This window comes from Arvicanthis niloticus, chromosome 16, assembly GCF_011762505.2.
Source record: "Arvicanthis niloticus isolate mArvNil1 chromosome 16, mArvNil1.pat.X, whole genome shotgun sequence".
Lineage (NCBI taxonomy): Eukaryota > Metazoa > Chordata > Mammalia > Rodentia > Muridae > Arvicanthis > Arvicanthis niloticus.
In genome coordinates this window covers 35,709,946-35,725,139 of record NC_047673.1, presented here as the reverse complement: position 1 = coordinate 35,725,139, position 15,194 = coordinate 35,709,946, and positions in this window count along the sequence as shown.

Sequence of the window (15,194 nt, the reverse complement as noted above, 5' to 3'; positions counted from 1 at the left end):
CCAGTGCACTGGCTTTTTACCTGGGTTCTGGGAATTGAACTTATATCCTCGTGGTTACATAGCAAGAACTCTTCAAACTGAAACATCTCCCCAGGCTCTGTTTTAGCTTTTAATGCATATGTTATTAATTATTTTACGATAAAGAAATAGAAGCCGAGAGGGGTTGACAGGTTTGTTTTTTTGCTTGTTTCTGAATTTAGCTGTCAGAGCTGATGTACAGGCAGACACGTTTGTACCCCTGATGATCAGCAGACACTCTGCTTGAATAAAATCTGATACTGAGGATGGAAAGATGGCTCAGCGATTAGGAACACAGACTGCTCTTGCAGAAGCTGGGTTAGGTTCTCAGCACTCATGTTAGAAACCTCAGATACTACACCATTTCCTCGCCTCTGAAGGTTTGCACATATATGGCATACACACATATAGGCATGCACATACACAGAAACAAAGAAATATATACAAATAAAAAATGTAAAAAATCTGATGCTATCCTGGATAATTATAGGGTATTTAAAAAAAAAAAAAGCCAAAATGCTAAAAAAAAAAAAAAAAAAAAAAAAAAAAAATCACGTTCTTTCCAATATTTTTTATTGTCTCTCACTATTTTAATTTAGGAATCTTTAATATAATTTAGGATAACTTTCTTATTAGCTTTATGACATTTCTTAAGGCATTTACTAACACTGACCCAACATATATATTCATATATATATATATGTATATATGTGTGTGTGTGTGTGTGTGTGTGTATACACACGTATGAAAATGTACACACACATATGAAGATGGCTTTTTTAATATTATTGTAATAAATAAATAAAAACAATGTGTGTGCAACTCTGGTCTGGGCCTGGTGGCTCACACCTATAATCCCAGTACTTGAGAAGTTAAGGAAGGAAGATTAAGAGTTCAAGGCTCCTCTGGGATACATGAGGAAATCTTGTCTTGGGAAATAAAAGAGAGAGACAGAGAGAGAGAGAGAGAGAGAGAGAGAGAGAGAGAGAGAGAAGAAGAAGAAGAAGAAGAGGAGGAGGAGGAGGAGGAGGAGGAGGAGGAGGAGGAGGAGGAGAGGGAGAGGAGGAGGAGGAGGAAGGAAGGAAGGAAGGAAGGAAGGAAGGAAGGAAGGAAGAAGAGAGGGAAGGAGGAAAGGAGGGAGGGAGGGAGGGAAGGAGGGAGGGAGAGACCGAGAGAGGAAGAAGAAGAAGAAGAAGAAGAAGAAGAAGAGGAGGAGGAGGAGGAGGAGGAGGAGGAGGAGGAGGAGGAGGAGAGGGAGAGGAGGAGGAGGAGAAAGGAAGGAAGGAAGGAAGGAAGGAAGGAAGGAAGGAAGGAAGAAGAGAGGGAAGGAGGAAAGGAGGGAGGGAGGGAGGGAAGGAGGGAGGGAGGGAGGGAAAGAGGGAGGGAGAGAGGGAGGGACTGAGGGAGGGAGGGAGGGAGGGACTGAGGGAGGGAGGGAGGGAGGGAGGGAGGGAGGGAGGGAGGGACTGAGGGAGGGAGGGAGAGACCGAGAGAGGAAGGGAAGGAGGGAAAATGGGGGTAGGGACAGAGTAGAGAACATGCTTAGGACAGCCTTTCCTATGGACGTAGCAGTTGAGTTAATATGTAAAAACTGAGCGAAAGTGAACTATGAGTGACATTCACTATGTGATTCTTAAGAGAAAGGCTAAGAGTGAACAGTTTGATGCTTATTTCACAGCATTGGAATAGAACATCTATAAAGAAAGGAGGAGAGTGCTTATTGTAGAGACTGTGCCTTCTAAGGTGATTTTTATACATTTGCCACGAAAAGAACGTCTGTTGGCATTGTTTGTTCTAGCCTAAGGGAACAGGCACCAGTCTATGAGTGACCCACAGGCAAGCTCCAGGCTAGGCTAAATCCTAGCATCAATTAGAGTGCCAGGTACATAGTACTTACTGGTAAGTAGCAGCTAAGCAAAAGTGAACAGATGTTTCTAGAGTATACTTTTGTACATTAACATTAGTAAATTATTCTTCTTTTCTTACTTCATATTAATAACATCAGAAAACATTTGGGACATCATTTACTATAACATTTTTCCATGTCATGGTTTAGATGGAAAGAAACCTACCTCATTAGGCTTTTTCTTTATCAATAAACAGCCCATAATAAGATTTTAAGTAAATTTACTAAAGTGAAGCAAAGAATGTTCCTTAAGAACTATGCTTTTTTTTATATCCATAATTTCAATTTCTACACAAAGATTAAAGCATGCCAAGACATGAGAAAACACTACATCCCTAGTTTTAATTTCTGTCGTGGAACCCAGAGTCCTAATAATTACTTCACCAAAAGAAGTATGCAAAAAATTAGCAGAACCTAAGCATAGGAAGTTGAGTGGGGGTCCTTGCCTTTACTCCTGTCTTCAAAATATCAAATGCCTATATACGGGCAAAGTAAATTGAATATGTAACAAGAAAGGCAACAGAAACACATCTGATATGTTTACATACCCAAACACACACACACACACACACACACACACACACACACACACACACACACACTATCCCAAAAAGACTTTAGTATACTTGTAAATGAGTTACAAGATTAAACCCCTACAAATGAAAAGACAAGCCATTCTATAGAGAGATGGCCTTAGGTTCCACTTTCAGTTCTGAGTGATTCTACAAGATGTGGTGAGGTCAGAGGCTGCAACTGGACACTGTGCAGCTGGAGTATCAGTGGCCTTGGCACAATGGCCCTGGATTCTGGGTTCGTGTCTGACATTTAGTTGGTGCTCACTATACATCACTTACAGATCACTGTGACTGATGGGATTAAGACTTGGTGAATCCCCTGACACTGTGATATAAAAACTTGAAATTCCCTCTTGTGTAGAGTTCTTACCCAGCAGAGTTTTTGCCAGCTTGCAAAGAGCAAGGTTGCTTCCATCCTGCCAGGAAATTCTCATCTCCATGCCTGAGCCCAAGGCAGGAACCTGTGTGCACAGGTGTAGGGAAGGCAAAATCCAGGGGGTACCTGAACTTTGTTTGAAATCCTTGGTTCGACAAATGTCACTTATTCAAGTTCCTGCCAGTAGATCTTAGTCAGAGGCTGTCATCACCTGTTAAGGCAGCACAGAATTGTCTCCAGAAGACCAATTATGAGTTGGGTACAGTACAATGTTTAAAGAAAAAGTGAGAACTAACTTTACATATATATATGGATATATATCCACTCTGTAGATCCAGACCCCCTCCAGTTCTCACCCCAGGATTAAATCTCCCCAGCAGAACACATTTATTCACCCTGCATTGAAAATACCCTAAGTCTCATCTGTACATATGTACATAATCTAGGGGCTCTGAATAATGAGTTCTCTCTGAAAAGCCTACTTTCCAGTAGATGAGAACCAACCAGCAAAGGCAGAAGCTACCAAGTGGCCAAAGAAGAGGGAGATGGTCCCATGGTGGCTTGAAGTATTATGGGCTTCCATATGCAGAGAGAAGTAAGTGTATGGAGGAAGCACGGGGGGGGGGGGGGGTGCCATATTCTTCAGCAGGAGGGAAGTGTCCATAGATTAATCTAGATAAAGGGGAGTGGCCACTACTAATTGAACCATGACTGTCCTTTCTAAAAATTCTATTGACTTGTTAAATATTAGTTAATAAACAATATGATGTAACATATTTGACTGGCCATTTTAAAGACTTTATTTGAGATGCATGCCTAGGTTACTGAAGGACAAAATGTCAGTGAGGACTAAAATTGTTATAGTCATGTCCAGCCAAATCAATATCAGTCAAATCCATATCTTGATCTATTTAGTCTATCCGTCTGTCTTTCCCTGTGTAAAAGGCCACAATGGTGGAATGTTGTCTTATTTTGAGTTTTATTGGTGTGAAGAGACACCATGACCAAGGCAAGTCTTATAAAGGAAAACTAATTGTGACTGGCTTACAGGTTCAGAGGTTTAACGTGGGTTCCCAAGTCAAATGAAGGACAGTGAGTGCTGCCCAAACCCTGGACATCTCTCAGAGAGTTTGGGGAGAAGTGGGGCTGCTCCCTACCCAAACCAAGCATGGACCTAACTCAGTTCCATAGAGACAAAGTCCACCATGATAGCCAGTTAGGCTTCTGCTTCCCAGTCAGTGAACTGACTTATCAGAAATAGTGTAACCAGCACTCTGTTAGTCTAGCTGATATGCTTCGAAAGCCCCTGCCCCGATGCAGGATGCAGAACTTCCTCTCATGTCCTTTTTAGTCCCCACCCCAAACTCAAGTTATATAATGTAGCCCCTGTATTTCAATAAACAAATTGCCCGCTGACACGGTCGCCCAGGTTGTTTGTACCCAAGACTCTCCCCAGCACCTTTGCATCCTGGGACTGCCATTGTTCAACAGCAGCTCAGGGGCAGGGGACCCATGTTTTAGTCCATTATCATCATGGGAGGAAGCGTGGCAACATCCAGGCAGACACGGTACTGGAGAAGGAGCTGAGAGTTCTATATCTTGATCTGAAGGCGGCTGAAGGAGACCAGATGTGTTTCACACTGCGGTAGCTTGAGCATTTAAGACCTCAAAACCCTGCTTTCCTCCAACAAGGCAACACCTCATCCAAAAAGGGCACACCTCCTAATAGTGCCACTCCCTTTGGGCCAAACACTCAAACATATGAATCTATGGGGGCCATTCCTATTCTAACAACCACAAGTGTGAACTGCATATCTTTGATAAAGATCTCAACTGAGAAGAAATGAAAACGAAAGCTAGGAATGTTCTCACCCAGGCAGGAATTGCTAATGTTCATTGCTTTGACAGATGTGTCTCTGGCTAGCTCATTGCGGCATGACCAGTTCTGCCATTCTAGTACCTGTTGTCATCTCCCTAGACCCCTGGGTTTGCCTTTTTCAGAAAACCTATTTTTACTCAGTTTTCTAGTTTTGTTTCTGTTACTGTGATAAATTATCTCAACCAAAAGCAGTGTAAGGAAAGAAAGGGCTTATTTAGCTTACATTTCCAAGTCACAGTCTATTGTTTAAGGGAAGGAAGTCAAGGCAAAAATCCAAGTAGACAATCACATTTACAGTCAAGAGCAGAGAAAACAAATGCCTACTTCTAGCTTTCTCCTGTCCTATATAATTCTGGACTTCCTGCCTAGGAAATAGTGCCACCCACAGTGGGCTAGATCTTCCTGTGACATGGACATGCCCACAGACAAGCCTTATTAATGACACACACACACACACGCACATGCACACGTGCACACACACATATACACTATATATATATTCGCTTAAAGTCAAATCATTATGAGCCTTACTTAGTTTGACAAGTTTGTGGTTTCAAGAATGTAGAAGGTCTTACAGTATGCTACTTTTCTCTAGGTAGTCCCAAGTTCTACTCACCATATACACAGAATCCCCGTCTACAGATATTCCCTATGGCTGCCTCTTTGCTGGCTTCCCAGACATGCCTTCACTTCTATTCTAAATGTGCCTGTTTTGAGGGACCATAAAAGCATGAATCTGTGTGCAGAAGTGATGCTCTTAACCTAATCTAGTCTGTTTTAGCTTGGTCCGTGTCTTTGAGAAAGATTCTGAGAAACAATGCCTGTTTACCCACTGATGTTTGGAATAGCAAAACAAGGTATTTCTAAGCCCTTTGGTTTGATTTTATCTATGTTTTTGTCCTAAGAAATTCAAGCAATACCTCCTGCAATAGAAAAATGCACAAATTCACATTCTAGTACAATGTCTTTTTGTTTGGTAGGTACATGTGGCCTCTGGAGACATAAGTGATAATTATTTTATCAAAGCAAGGCTCACTCTATATTTAACCTGGCAGTTTTCTCACACCATTTCTGAAAACTTGGTTTCCAGTTCCTGCTGGGTTAGTACATAGGCTCCAGGTCCTGCTGCTCCAGGTCCTGCTAGGTTAGTACACAGGCTCCAGGTCCTGCTAGGTTAGTATATAGGCTCCAGGTCCTGCTGCTCCAGGTCCTGCTAGATTAGTATACAGGCTCCAGGTCCTGCTGCTCCAGGTCCTGCTAGGTTAGTATACAGGCTCCAGGTCCTGCTGCTCCAGGTCCTGCTAGGTTAGTATACAAGCTCCAGATCCTGCTAGGTTAGTACACCGGCTCTAGGTGATGCTGAGTTAGTACACAGGCTCCAAGTACAGATTTGACTCTTGCATTGGTTGTAAGGGTACTAAAGCCACTGATATAAAGAGGTTCCATGATGCACTGATTTAGAACACAGCAACAATGCAATTTATTTTAAACATGAAAGAAAATGCCAATTATAGATACTCCAAGACAATAGGCATAAGGCAGGACTTTACAAGGATAATAAGAAATATATTCAAGCTATTTAAAAATGTAAAATTTCCTTATTGCAGAGGAACAGTGTGGAGGTAAATCGTCCGAGTTAGAAGCATAGCTCTTTTCTCTGTGTGCCAGTCTTACTTTCCTTTCCTTCACTTCTTAGCACTTATTCCTTATGACTCACAGGACCTCCATATGAAAGAGAGAGAGAGAGAGAGAGAGAGAGAGAGAGAGAGAGAGAGAGAGGGAAACTCATACCTGTACAGTGTTTAAAGCCATGATGTTACTGTTTCCTCTTTCTTTAAAGGAAAACGCGCCCATCAGACTTGATCTGGGCTCACATGTTTGGAAGTTTGAGTCCATGGTTAATGGCGCCATTGCTTTTCAGCCCACAGCAAGGCAATAAATCATGGAAAAAGGTGATGGTGTAGGAAATTGGTCAGTCAGGAATTAAAGACAAGTAAGAAGCCAGCACCATGGCACAATGCCCACATTCATGCTTCCAGTGACCATCTTTGTCCACTTCATCCCAGCTGTGGTGGTTTGAATGAAAATGGCCCCCATAGGGTCATAGGGAGTGGCACTATTAGGAGGTGTGGCCTTGTTGGAGTAGGAGTGGCCTTGTTGGAGAAAGTGTGTCACTGGAGGTGGGCTTTGAGGATGCTCAAGCCAGACCTAATGTCTCTCTTCCTACTGCCTGCTAAGATGTAGAACTCTCAGCTACCTCTCTTGCATTCTGGCATTCTTCTGCCAAGACAATAATGGACTGAACCTCTGAACCTATAAGCCAGGCCCAATTAAATGTTTTCCTTTATAATAGTTGCCTTGGTCATTTTGTCTCTTCACAGAAATAAAACTCCAACTAAGACACCAGTTTTCCACAATTCTACCACTTTCCAGTGATCTACTCATTTTTGAACATATCATTAGGTTGACCCTCATGACTAAATTATCTCTGTAAACCTCATAGGCAATCTCAGAATCTCCTATGCAACCTTCAGACCAGTCAAGATGTCAATCAAGATTAACCACCAAAAGAACATTGCCAATCTTCTCCATGAGAGACAGAGCTCGAATGACCAACAATAGGAACAACAGCATCTTCAGTGCTACAGGAAGAGGAATCTGGATGAATACCTAGAATCTTTCATTTTAGTAGTAATCTTTCATACAAGCAAATGTTTGTTTCTCTGTCATTTAAGGGTAAAATACTGTTAGAAATATTTTGTTGTTTGGCAACCTTCAGAAGTTCCCCTCCGATGGTATCTACAGCTATTAACTCCAGTTCAGTCCCTAACAATCCCAGTTTGCTATTCCCTTAATAACTTAATTTCAACAAGACTTTGACATATACGACCTCTCATTCTTTTTCATGCTTGTGCTTAGTTTTGTAATATTTTCCTAATGTACTATCTCTGATGTAGATCAGCCCCCTTTTACTGTGCACAGGTATTATTCTTCATTATTTACTAACGTAGCTTTCATTATTACATCCGTCATGAATTATTGATGTTAAGAACAAAAGGCAAGTTCTTTGTCTTTATTCTTCCATTTCCTTAATATCTGAAATAGATTTTTATACTTTCCCTTATTTACATAAGGGTTTAAGGATAATTTTTAAGGGAATAAATACCTAAGTGTGTTCTATAACCTTTTAACGCTTTTGTAAAATTCCTTGAAGTTACTCATCAACACTATGCACACGTGGACACTTCATATGGTGGCTCCCAATCAGTCTTTGCACCCGTGGCTAATGCCTGATTGATTCTTCCTTTCCTGGGAATGAGTTTTTCCACCTTTTCAAGACTCACATAATTGACTTTGGGGGTAACGGGATTTGCTAATTGGAGCCTTGACAATCTCCTACTGTGATAGAGACTTCATTTGGCAAAACCTATCAAAGATGCTTTGTGTAGGAGGCAGGTAGCTTATGGCATCACCATATTTGGACAGCACTGAATTTCAGTCTGTAGTACTTTTTCCCTCAACCTTCCAGCTTTGTTTCTATTATTACAAATGAGAGAGTCATCACTGTCTCCTCAAATCTTGTCATGAGTACCTGGCGAGAATAAAGCAATCTTTCACTTTAAGGTGCTTTTTTTTCTACCTTCATTGGAAGCTCTTTCATTCCTTAATTCCAGCAAATAGGAGGCTGAAGAAGGCAGGTCTCTGTGAGTTTAGGACCAGCCTGCTCTACCTAATGAGTTTCAGATAAGCCCAGCCAACGCTACATTGCCAGAGCCTTTTTCTAAAATAAAATAAAATAAAGCAAAAGCTGTTTAGGTTTTACCCACAAAGTCCACATTATGTGGCTTTGATATCAAGCAGCTCTTATAGAAACTAACATTCAGAATCAGAATGGGTCATGGCCGCAGTAGCTTCAAAAAGTCATTATGTTTTGTAAGACTTATGAGTTCTACAAGTAAGAGACAAGTAGAGAGAATCTGACTCACGGAGATAACATTGCTACATGAGATAAATTTTTTTTTGCATAAAACCTGCTTGCAGGTATATCTGTCAATTTACTAATGCACTGCCCAAACACGAGCTTATGAAATTAGCAAGTGCGAGGTGACTGTTTAACGAATGAGCATTGAAAGGCTCATTTATATTTGAGATCGCAATGATGCTGAAGCTGACATCTGTGTGAACCCCTGCGATGCATAAGACATTATTAGAGGCCTGATGGTCCTCATTTTTTTTTCTTCCTGGATTTCTCTAATGCAGTATATAAAAATAAAGCTTTTCATGGGAAGTAAAATGAAAGAGCCCTTTCAGGGCTCTGAAAACATTACTCGGGCTTTGCCAAGACTAATACGCTCAAAGTTTCCATGAAAGGCATAATTTCTTGAGAGTTATGTCTGTTCAGATGTGAAAAAAAAAAAATATCACCTGCACAGTACTGTTTACCGATTCACACACCACAGGAAGGTTAGTTTGGCATGTCCTAGTATTCTTACTGCCATTTGTTTCATGGATGTAGTTCTTGTCTGTTAAAGGTTTTATCTGGTTTAACATTAAGCAACAATAATGTGTTCTGTAAATCCGTAACCTTTATATATTTATGCAGTACTCCCACATAGCTGGAGTTTGGCAGATATGATTATCAGTGGCTTTTTTCCCCCAGTTTTTAACAACAAAGGAGGAAAAGCAGAGAGAAGTAAAGTGAAAGTGAAATCTTGTAACTGATTAAGTGTTCTTCAAGTTCAGGGGATTTCGTTTACTGAAGTCCATCTCCACTACTACGATGCATTATAATAAATGTGGGTGAGATGAGTTGATTGATTGCATTTAACATCATCGTATTGAAAGACCACGTTGTTCCCCATGTTCTTCTGCCTTAGTTTCCAAGACTGGCACTGGCCGCTTTGCAGGGTAAAGAAAAGAAAGTTCTTGAAAATGAGGTCAGATCTAGACTTGGAATCTCTGAGTCTGTGGGGGGAGAACTTGAAGAGGGCTGGTCTGGCCGGGACAGTGACAGTAACTATGCTTCCTTTGAGAGATAGCATCAAGGTAACCAACACTTCTGCCTCATTAGCACAGGTTCCTCTCTGGCTTTGTGTGAGATTTTCCATGAGGTCCTTGGGTATTGTCCTTTGCTGGGGAGATCTGGTAAGTGATATTTAGTGACCTCATTCCTTTGAAACCTTGGGCTCAAGCCAGAATTGGAGTTTGCAGAATGGAAATGGCTTGAGGGAACAGGAAAGCATGGAGTCTGTGCTCATCAGGGAGGCTGGGAGGCGACAAATTACAGATGATCTCTTTGGGATTGAGCCTGGCTCTCCTTCTCAGGATCAGTTAATGGGTGGTGTAGTCGCAAGTAGACTAGCTAGAAAAAGAACACACCAAGCATAGAAGTATTAGATTTGGTGGGCTGTAAACTAAATTAGCTTTTAATCAATATCAATTTTCCTAGAAAGTGGTCATTTATCCGTGGTACAAACTGTGCAAAAATACCTATGGCTTGTATCATATTTTACTTGAGTACATGGACAGAAAATTGTCCACTCCTCCTATTTCAAAGCGGCACTAGACTACTGACTTAATTAAAAGGTGAGAATCCTGGAAATCTCCAGAGTAAAGGTGTCCTAATTATAAAAGGATTTTCTATATATCATCTCCTGTGGAGTCGGATCAGAATTGCCAAGTGTAAAGGATTAATTTATTTGGATAATTCACCTGGGAAATCCAGACACACAAAACATTCACAGAAGATAAATGAGTGTTCTACATATATGGATTAAAGGGAGAAGTAACATAATATATGTGGCAAGTATCTACTGTAATAAATATCTGTATCATAAAAACTAAGAGTTTGCTTTGCATTAAGTTAACAAAGGTGATGCCTTGATACCTTGGTGTGACAAGATGTGTACATTCTGTAAAAACCCAGCTGGACCTAGGTTAGACCTCAGGCCTTCTGTATCTATATGATTTTAGGCAAATTTCTTTACCTTCCACAGCTTGAATTTCTACATGTGCATAATGGGGTTGGCAGTGACACATGAAGAGATGTGCTTGGCATGTAGTAGCTGACCAACACGCACGTTTTTCTTCCTTCCATTGGTAATATTGATACATGAGATAGAGAATATTTTGACTGGTAAGAGCCAGTTTACTAACCAGGAATTCCAACTTCTTTCTTCAAAGACTAGATTGGGCTTGTGTTGAAGTAATTATTTAAAAGAGCCAATAGTCAAGCCCACTATCTAAACTGAGGAGGCTCTGCCTAGCTCAGCCGCTATGGCCAGACAGCAACACCAGCCCTGCCACCCACAAGACACCAGCATGGGAGATGGCTCTGCCAATCTTCCATGCTGTCTCCGCAAAGTTGGCCATTGCCCAGATCATCCCACCATTCACGTGGGCCTAGTAGGAAAATGAGACTCTAATGCTTAAATATTAATCAAAGGCTTTATATGTTTGGTAATGCTCAATAACCATATGCCCATACAATTAGATTTGTTTCCCAATTAGCTAACCTAATTAGTTACCCATGACTTCTCTCCATACCTGCATGGCTCTTCATCATCCTACATCTCTGCCCTCTCTAGCTCCTCCTCTTCCTTTTCCTCTTCCTCTCCTTACTCCTCCCACCTTAGCTCCTCCTAAAGGCTTGCTGTTTTCTTCTAGTTGATCTGCCATTGGTACTAGATCATTTCTAGACTTTCCTTACCATTTTCTGTTAGTTTAATGAACTGCAAATGACTGCTGTAATTTGAACAGCATAGCTTTATGACAATGGTTATTTTTCATGAAGTCTATGTTTTCCACATGTAAGAATGGTTTCTATTAGAATTCTGGTTTGGGCACAGCAAATGAGAACAGGGCCAGATAGCATAGATCTAGGTACTAGGGAGGCAGTGGTACAGTGTTGCTTGAGCCCAGGAGTCTGACATCATTCAGACAAGCATAACAAAATTCCACCTCAAAAGGAAAAGTAATCGTTAGCTCTTACCCCTGAAAACTTTAATAAATTACAATATTCCCTGACCTAATCCACATTACAATAGGATTTCAAGATTGCTTTTAGAATTCTTTCCCTTGTGGAGAATAGGATTTGTTTGTTTGTTTGTTTGGTTGGTTGGTTGGTTGGTTGGTTTGAAATGAGGTGACCTTTGGTAAGACAGCCACTCTGCAGGGCAGGCCCTACTCAAGACTACTTGGGCAACACAAAATAAACTTTAGACTAGATGAGGAAGGAGCTGGGAGGAAGAAATCTTAAAGTTGTATTGGTGGGAATTTTAAGATGGGGGTGGATATAGGAAGAGCAGGGGACAGATCAAAATACATTGTTTGAGGCTCTCAAACAATTAATAAAAGTATTATTTGGAAAAAAACAGTCTTGACCAGGCAGTAGTGGTGTATATCTTTAATTTCAGCACTAAAGAGGCAGAGGCAGGTAGATCTTTAGGAGTTCAACGGCAGCCTGGTCTACAGAGTGAGTTCTAAGATAGCTGAGGCTACGCAAAGAACCTCTGTCTCAAAAAACAAAACAAAACAAAAACGCACAATTGTCCCTTGTAGGAACTCTTTTCAGATATGATTTTGTCCTCATCTCAGGTCACTAACTCTACTTCTGCCAAAATATTGGGAGTAGTGTAACAAGGAATGACAGGTTGCAGTTGGCATGACACAACATTGATCTTTTTTCCATTTTTTAAAAAACTTACTTTTTAGCCAGTGCATTAAAACTATACATTTTATGAGATATGGTGTACCACAATGATTGTGATATGTGTGATAACAGAAACATCACAGCCTAAGGTAATTTATCTTGAGTGTTATAATCTATGCGATTGACCTTCCAGTGTTGTTAGCACTTTAAAATGTATAAATATTGCAATCCTTTTTTTTTTTTTTTTACTGTGGTTTCATCTCTCATCGTTTGTCACTTGTGCTAAAATGTAGTCTGAGAGTATTAAATGAAAAATTTCAGAGATAAACAACATGGACGTTTCAAGTTCCATGCCATTCTGAGCAGTGGAATGAAATCTCCTCCCATCCTTCTCTGTCTTGCCCAGAACATGACTCCTCACCCAAAGCCCCGCCCCCTGTCCGGGGCATCCACATCCTTGTCATATACACTGCCTGCCTGTTAGTCACATAGTAACCTTCTCGGGTATTCGATACAGCAGTGCGTGTATTCAAATAACCCTCGAATTCCTTTTTAAAATAATCATCCCAAGAAGCTTGCATAGTTTCCTTGTATGAATATGTAAACGTTTTTGAGCTTATAAGAAATGGAAGGGGAAAAGTCTATAGGGAGGTTTCTGAGACCCGGAGTAAGAGCAGAGGAAAGCGACGGTATTTCGAGCATCCAGCAATACTCCTGATTTCTGAAGTAATCCCTGGGACATTCAGAACCTTCCAGAGCTGAGGAAGGCACTTCTCTACGTAAGTAATTAGGTAGTCTGTTTCCCATTTAAAAAAAAAAAAAAAAAAAAAAAAAGGAAACATAATCAGAGTAAAGTAAACCTGGAAGGAAATTAGTGGAGAAGTTGGTTTCACGGATTTTGCTCTAAGTCTACTAGAATCATCGTTTGGAGTCCTGAAAAGACCTCATAAACCTAAGGTTAAAGCATTATTAGCACCAGGGACCACCTTTGATTCATTATTTATGAGAATGGTCAAACCTATACTTTGGAGCAAGAACTATATTTAAATTATTATAAAATTTACTTTAATATAAGCTATAAATGACAACAAAGTTAATACTGTGTGGGAAGGACATAGCCAAGCAGGCTCAGCCCCAAGGCTGGCGCATGCGCTGCTGATACTTCCTTCCCAGCCAACTAGAATCTGCCGGCCTGGCTAGAGACAATGAGGAAGAGACAGTCCCACATCTGGCTACTTGAGAGCCAATAAGATGCTAGGAGGGGTATAAAAGTTTACCTTGTTCCTGCAATCCACAAGTCTGTTTTTGACACTTGCCTGACTTCTGGAGTCTGTCCTTGACTCAGGGTCTTCTTACCCCTGCCCCCATAGATCTTGGTTGGGGTCGTAAGCAACAATACTGTGAGATTTTTATTTAAATACCGAATTTATCTGTATTGACTACAACTTTTCATTGCCTTCAGTGAAGAGACTGCTCTTTGTTTTCTTTTTTTTCTTTCTTTTTTTTTTGTCAGAATTCCACATTATTGACTACATCTAAATTCTACTTATTTTTTAATTCTTGCTCCATATTTTGTGTCATATTGGGATACAGAGTAATGTTTTTAATGACATCTTTTTAAAAGATTCTCATTTTCTATAAAACTTATGACTTCCTGTTGATTTTTAAAATTATATTTAGTGTGTGTGTGTGTGTGTGTGTGTGTGTGTGTGTGTGTGAAAGATGGTGGCAGATGTGCATGTGTCTCTAGCAGTCTAAGGTAGTTGAACATCTAGTTTAGGCATTGTGTAACACCTCTAATTGTGTGAGTATCTTGTTAATTGAGCATTACCAAATATATAAAGCCTTTGGATAATCTTTAGGCATTAGAGTCTCATTTCTTCCGGGTACCACGTGGATGGCGGGTATTGACTGGGGTTCGGCTAAGCATTATAAAGACAGCATGGTAGATTGACAGAGCCATCTCCCATGCTGGCGTCTCATGGGTGGCAGGGCCAGTGCTTTTGGCCAGCATGAGCTGCGGTCAGAGTTGAGCAGCGGTGAGAGCACACTGCCACTCTTGACCTTGGGCCTTGTCTAGTTGGGAACATGGCGGTTCCCGTAACAAGAAGCCAGATTGGGTGCCAACGTTTTAAATATCATCATTAACATCACGCGTACTGACATAGCCAGAGGTAAAACTCATCAAAAGGAGAATGTCAAGGGGAGATTTAAAAAAAAAAAATCTATTAAGATGAGATTCATAGTGACTGTAGAACTGAGTAGATTCACCAGTGTGTGATGGTTCAAAAAACTACCCAGGTTTATAGTTCCAACATGCTATAAACTAAAGCATCCAGGAGTGTCCAGAAGGTGTGCATGTGTGCCACGGGAACACATATTCACACGGAGTCTTCTGGAGCTTCCGCGAGAGTCAAGGATGATGGGAAGGCATAGTCCTGTTGAGCTCCCGGAGGTCTGTTTATTTGAGGAGCCCATGGTAAGGAAAGAAAAGAAGCATTCCGGTTATTTGAGGTGATTGTGGGCACAGCTTTAAGTGACAGGTGGACAAAGTGTGGGCCTGAGCAAGCCTGAGCTCTCCACCTCATAGAGGAAGGGACGGTAGAGGCCTCGGGTGCGTTTGTCTCCAGGAGTGTGAGCTTGCACTCGCCTTCTAGAGAGGGCTAATGTGCCTGTGTTTCTGTGTTACTACTGTCTTCTGACAGTTGTGTTACTAACTACCTAAGAGATGCAGGGTGTGCTGACAACAAATCATAACCGTTAAATCTACCCAGTCACACAAGACGTAA